We start from the raw sequence: 6,873 nt of genomic DNA, 5'->3' as shown, positions 1-6,873 counted from the left end.
GTAATGTGGTACCACACTGAAACAGTCAATTAAACCTGGTTGCGATTTATATTTTAGAGGATATCGCCGGTTATGTCTGTGTTAGTTGTGCTATTTGCCATCATCTAGCTCATACTTTCGCATTTTTCGTATACTTGTTGGCCAGATCCTGCGCTTTTGCTGATTTGTATCACGTAGTAATGTAGTATCACACTGAAGAGGTCAATTAAACCTGGTTCCGATTAATATTTTAGAGGATAACGCCGGTTATGTCTGGGTTATATCTGGTATTTGCAATGATCTGGCTCATACATTCGCATTTTTCACATACCTGTTGGCCAGACCCTGGGTTTTTTCTGGTTTGATTACATAGTAATGTGGTACCACACCGGAACAGTCAATTAAACCAGGTTGCGATTAATATTTTAGAGGATAACGCCGGTTATGTCAGGGTTAGGTCTGGTATTTGCCATCAGCTGACGCATACTTTCGCATTCTTCGCATACTTCTTGGCCAGATCCTGGGATTTTTCTGGTTCGGATCACATAGTAATGTGGTACCACACCGAAACAGTCAATTAAACCTGGTTGCGATTTGTATTTTAGAGGATAACGCCGGTTATGTCTGTGTTAGCTGTGCTATTTGCCATCATCTAGCTCATACTTTCGCATGTTTTGCATTCTTGATGGCCAGATCCTGGGTTATTTCCGGTTTGGATCACGTAGTAATGTGGTACCACACTGAAACGGTCAATTAAACCTGGTTCCGATTAATATTTTAGAGAACAACGCCGGTTAGGTTTGTGTTAGGTCTGGTATTTGCAATCATCTGCCTCATACTTTCGCTTTTTATGCATTCTTGTTGGCCAGATCCTGGGATTTTTCTGATTTGGATCACGTAGTAATGTGGTACTACACTGAAACTGTCAATTAAACCTGGTTCCGATTAATATTTTAGAGGATAACGCCAGTTATGTCTGGGTTAGGTCTGGTATTTGCCATCAGCTGACTCATACTTTCGCATTCTTCGCATACTTCTTGGCCAGATCCTGGGATTTTTCTGGTTTGGATCACATAGTAATGTGGTACCACACCGAAACAGTCAATTAAACCTGGTTGCGATCTGTATTTTAGAGGATAACTCCGGTTATGTCTGTGTTAGCTGTGCTATTTGCCATCATCTAGCTCATACTTTCGCATGTTTTGCATTCTTGATGGCCAGATCCTGGGGTTTTTCCCGTTTGGATCATGTAGAAATGTGGCACCACACTGAAACAGTCAATTAAAGCTGGTTCCGATCAATATTTTAGAGAACAACGCCGGTTAGGTTTGTGTTAGGTCTGGTATTTGCAATCATCTGCCTCATACTTTCGCTTTTTTTGCATTCTTGTTGGCCAGATCCTCGGCTTCTTACTGGTTAGGATCACGTACTAATGTGGTGCCACAATGAAATAGTCAATTCAACCTGTATTCGATCAACATTTTAGGGGATAACACCGGTTAGGTCTGGGCTCCGTCTGGTAATTGCAATTATCTTCCTCTTGCTTTCGCATTTTTCGCATACTTGTTGTCTAGAACCTGGGCTTTTTCTGATTTGGATCACGTAGTAATGTGGTACTACACTCAAAACTGTCTATTAAACCTGGTTCCGATTAATATATTAGAGGATAACGCCAGTTATGTCTGGGTTAGTTCTGGTATTTGCCATCATCTGACTCATACTTTCGCATTTTTCGCATACTTGTTGGTCAGATTCCGGGCTCTTGCTGATTTGGATCACGTAGTAATGTGGTACCAAACTGAAACAGTCAATTAAAGCTGGTTTCGATCAATTTTTTAGGGGGAAACACCGGTTATGTCTGGGTTAGGTCTGGTATTTGCCATCATCTGACTCATACTTTCGCAATTCTTCGCATACTTGTTGTCTAGATCCTGGGTTTTTTCTGGTCTGGATTACATAGTAATGTGGTACCACACCGAAGCAGTCAATTAAACCTGGTTGCGATTAATATTTTAGAGGATAACGCCGGTTATGTCTGGGTTAGGTCTGGTATTTGCCATCATCTCCCTCATACTTTCACATTTTATGCATTCTTGTTGGCCAGATCCTGGGTTTCATACTGGTTAGGATCACGTACTAATGTGGTGCCACATTGAAATAGTCAATTCAACCTGTATTTGATCAACATTTTAGGGGATAACACCGGTTAGGTCTGGGCTCCGTCTGGTAATTGCAATTATCTTCCTCCTGCTTTCGCATTTTTCGCATAATTATTGGCCAGATCCTGGGCTTTTTCTGATTTGGATCACGTAGTAATGTGGTACTACACTCAAAACTGTCTATTAAACCTGGTTCGGATTAATATATTAGAGGATAACGCCAGTTACGTCTGGGTTAGTTCTGGTATTTGCCATCATCTGACTCATACTTTCGCATTTTTCGCATACTTGTTGGCCAGATTCTGGGCTCTTGCTGATTTGGATCACGTAGTAATGTGGTACCAAACCGAAACAGTCAATTAAAGCTGGTTTCGAACAATTTTTTGGGGGGAAACACCGGTTATGTCTGGGTTAGGTCTGGTATTTGCCATCATCTGACTCATACTTTCGCATTCTTCGCATTCTTTTTGGCCAGATCCTGGGTTTTTTCTGGTTTGGATCACATAGTAATGTGGTGCCGCACCGAAACAGTCAATTAAACCTGGTTGCGATTTATATTTTAGAGGATAACGCCAGTAATGTCTGGGTTAGGTCTGGTATTTGCCATCATCTGACTCATACTTTCGCATTTTTTGCATACTTGTTGGCCAGATTCTGGGCTCTTGCTGATTTGGATCACGTAGTAATGTGGTACCAAACTGAAACAGTCAATTAAAGCTGGTTTCGATCAATTTTTTAGGGGGAAACACCGTTTATGTCTGGGTTAGGTCTGGTATTTGCCATCATCTGACGCATACTTTCGCATTCTTCGCATACTTGTTGTCTAGATCCTGTGTTTTTTCTGGTCTGGATTACATAGTGATGTGGCACAACACCGAAGCAGTCAATTAAACCTGGTTGCGATTAATATTTTAGAGGATAACGCCGGTTATGTCTGGGTTAGGTCTGGTATTTGCCATCATCAGCCTCATACTTTCGCATGTTTTGCATTCATGATGGCCAGGTCCTGGGTTTTTTCCGGTTTGGATCACGCAGTAATGTGGTACCACACTGAAGCAGTCAATTAAACCTGGTTCCGATTAATATTTTAGAGAACAACGACGCATTAGGTTTGTGTTAGGTCTGGTATTTGCATTCATCTGCCTCATACTTTCGCTTTTTTTGCATTCATCTGGCCAGATCCTGGGTTTCTTACTGGTTAGGATCACGTACTAATGTGGTGCCACAATGAAATAGTCAATACAACCTGTATTCGATCAACATTTTAGGGGATAACACCGGTTAGGTCTGGGCTCCGTCTGGCAATTGCAATTCTCTTCCTCTTGCTTTCGCATTTTTCGCATACTTGTTGTCTAGATCCTGGACTTTTTCTGGTTTGGATTACATAGTAATGTGGTACCACACCGAGACAGTCAATTAAACCTGGTTTCGATTAATATTTTAGAGGATAACGCCGGTTATGTCTGGGTTAGGTCTGGTATTTGCCATCATCTGACTCATACTTTCGCATTTTATGCATTCTTGTTGGCCAGATCCTGGGTTTTTTCTGGTTTGGATTACATAGTAATGTGGCACCACACCGAAGGAGTCAATTAAACCTGGTTGCGATTAATATTTTGGAGGATAACGCCGGTTATGTCTGGGTTAGGTCTGGTATTTGCCATCATCTGCCTCATACTTTCGCATGTTTTGCATTCTTGATGGCCAGATCCTGGGGTTTTTCCCGTTTGGATCATGTAGAAATGTGGCACCACACTGAAACAGTCAATTAAAGCTGGTTTCGATCAATTTTTTAGGGGGAACAACCGGTTATGTCTGGGTTAGGTCTGGTATTTGCCATCATCTGACTCATACTTTCGCATTCTTCGCATACTTGTTTTCTAGATCCTGGGTTTTTTCTGGTCTGGATTACATAGTAATGTGGTACCACACCGAAGCAGTCAATTAAACCTGGTTGCGATTAATATTTTAGAGGATAACGCCGGTTATGTCTTTGTTAGGTCTGGTATTTGCCATCATCTGCCTCATACTTTCGCATGTTTTGCATTCTTGATGGCCAGATCCTGGGGTTCTTCCCGTTTGGATCATGTAGAAATGTGGCACCACACTGAAACAGTCAATTAAAGCTGGTTTCGATCAATTTTTTAGGGGGAAACACCGGTTATGTCTGGGTTAGGTCTGGTATTTGCCATCATCTGACTCATACTTTCGCATTCTTCGCATACTTGTTGTCTAGATCCTGGGTTTCTTCTGGTCTGGATTACATAGTAATGTGGTACCACACCGATGCAGTCAATTAAACCTGGTTGCGATTAATATTTTAGAGGATAACGCCGGTTATGTCTGGGTTAGGTCTGGTATTTGCCATCATCTGCCTCATACTTTCGCATGTTTTGCATTCTTGATGGCCAGATCCTGGGGTTTTTCCGGTTTGGATCACGTAGTAATGTGGTACCACACTGAAGCAGTCAATTAAACCTGGTTCCGATTAATATTTTAGAGGACAACGACGCATTAGGTTTGTGTTAGGTCTGGTATTTGCATTCATCTGCCTCATACTTTCGCTTTTTTTGCATTCATCTGGCCAGATCCTGGGTTTCTTACTGGTTAGGATCACGTACTAATGTGGTGCCACAATGAAATAGTCAATTCAACCTGTATTTGATCAACATTTTAGGGGATAACACCGGTTAGGTCTGGGCTCCGTCTGGTAATTCCAATTATCTTCTTCTTGCTTTCGCATTTTTCGCATAATTATTGGCCAGATCCTGGGCTCTTGCTGATTTGGATCACGTAGTAATGTGGTACCAAACCGACACAGTCAATTAAAGCTGGTTTCGAACAATTTTTTTGGGGGAAACACCGGTTATGTCTGGGTTAGGTCTGGTATTTGCCATCATCTGACTCATACCTTCGCATTCTTCGCATACTTGTTGTCTAGCTCCTGGGTTTTTTCTGGTTTGGATTACATAGTAATGTGGCACCACACCGAAGCAGTCAATTAAACCTGGTTGCGATTAATATTTTGGAGGATAACGCCGGTTATGTCTGGGTTAGGTCTGGTATTTGCCATCATCTGACTCATACTTTCGCATTCTTCGCATTCTTGTTGGCCAGATCCTGGGTTTTTTCTGGTTTGGATCACATAGTAATGTGGTGCCGCACCGAAACAGTCAATTAAACCTGGTTGCGATTTATATTTTAGAGGATAACGCCAGTAATGTCTGGGTTAGGTCTGGTATTTGCCATCATCTGACTCATACTTTCGCATTTTTCGCATACTTGTTGGCCAGATTCTGGGCTCTTGCTGATTTGGATCACGTAGTAATGTGGTACCAAACTGAAACAGTCAATTAAAGCTGGTTTCGATCAATTTTTTAGGGGGAAACTCCGGTTATGTCTGGGTTAGGTCTGGTATTTGCCATCATCTGACTCATACTTTCGCATTCTTCGCATACTTGTTGTCTAGATCCTGGGTTTTTTCTGGACTGGATTACATAGTAATGTGGTACCACACCGAAGCAGTCAATTAAACCTGGTTGCGATTAATATTTTAGAGGGTAACGCCGGTTATGTCTGGGTTAGGTCTGGTATTTGCCATCATCTGCCTCATACTTTCGCATGTTTTGCATTCTTGATGGCCAGATCCTGGGTTTTTTCCGGTTTGGATCACGTAGTAATGTGGTACCACACTGAAGCAGTAAATTAAACCTGGTTCCGATTAACATTTTAGAGAACAACGACGCATTAGGTTTGTGTTAGGTCTGGTATTTGCATTCATCTGCCTCATACTTTCGCTTTTTTTGCATTCATCTGGCCAGATCCTGGGTTTCTTACTGGTTAGGATCACGTACTAATGTGGTGCCACAATGAAATAGTCAATTCAAACTGTATTCGATCAACATTTTAGGGGATAACACCGGTTAGGTCTGGGCTCCGTCTGGCAATTGCAATTATCTTCCTCTTGCTTTCGCATTTTTCGCATACTTGTTGTCTAGATCCTGGACTTTTTCTGGTTTGGATTACATAGTAATGTGGTACCACACCGAGACAGTCAATTAAACCTGGTTTCGATTAATATTTTAGAGGATAACGCCGGTTATGTCTGGGTTAGGTCTGGTATTTGCCATCATCTGACTCATACTTTCGCATTTTATGCATTCTTGTTGGCCAGATCCTGGGTTTTTTCTGGTTTGGATCAGATAGTAATGCGGTACCGCACCGAAACAGTCAATTAAACCTGGTTGCGATTTATATTTTAGAGGATAACGGCGGTTATGTCTGGATTAGGTCTGGTATTTGCCATCATCTAGCTCATACTTTCGCATTCTTCTACATACTTGATGGCCAGATCCTGGGCTTTTTCTGATTTGGATCACGTAGTAATGTGGTACTACACTCAAAACAGTCTATTAAACCTGGTTCCGATTAATATATTAGAGGATAACGCCAGTTATGTCTGGGTTAGGTCTAGTATTTGCCATCATCTGACTCATACTTTCGCATTTTTCGCATACTTGTTGGCCAGATTCTGGGCTCTTGCAGATTCTGATCACGTAGTAATGTGGCACCAAACCGAAACAGTCAATTAAAGCTGGTTTCGATCAATGTTTTAGGGGGAAACACCTCTTATGTCTGGGTTAGGTCTGGTATTTGCCATCATCTGACTCATACTTTCGTATTCTTCGCATACTTGTTGTCTAGATCCTGGGTTTTTTCTGGTTTGGATTACATA

Source organism: Colletes latitarsis, unplaced genomic scaffold, assembly GCF_051014445.1.
Source record: "Colletes latitarsis isolate SP2378_abdomen unplaced genomic scaffold, iyColLati1 scaffold0013, whole genome shotgun sequence".
Lineage (NCBI taxonomy): Eukaryota > Metazoa > Arthropoda > Insecta > Hymenoptera > Colletidae > Colletes > Colletes latitarsis.
The sequence above is the reverse complement of the archived record's forward strand: the minus strand, read 5'-3'. Positions refer to the sequence as shown.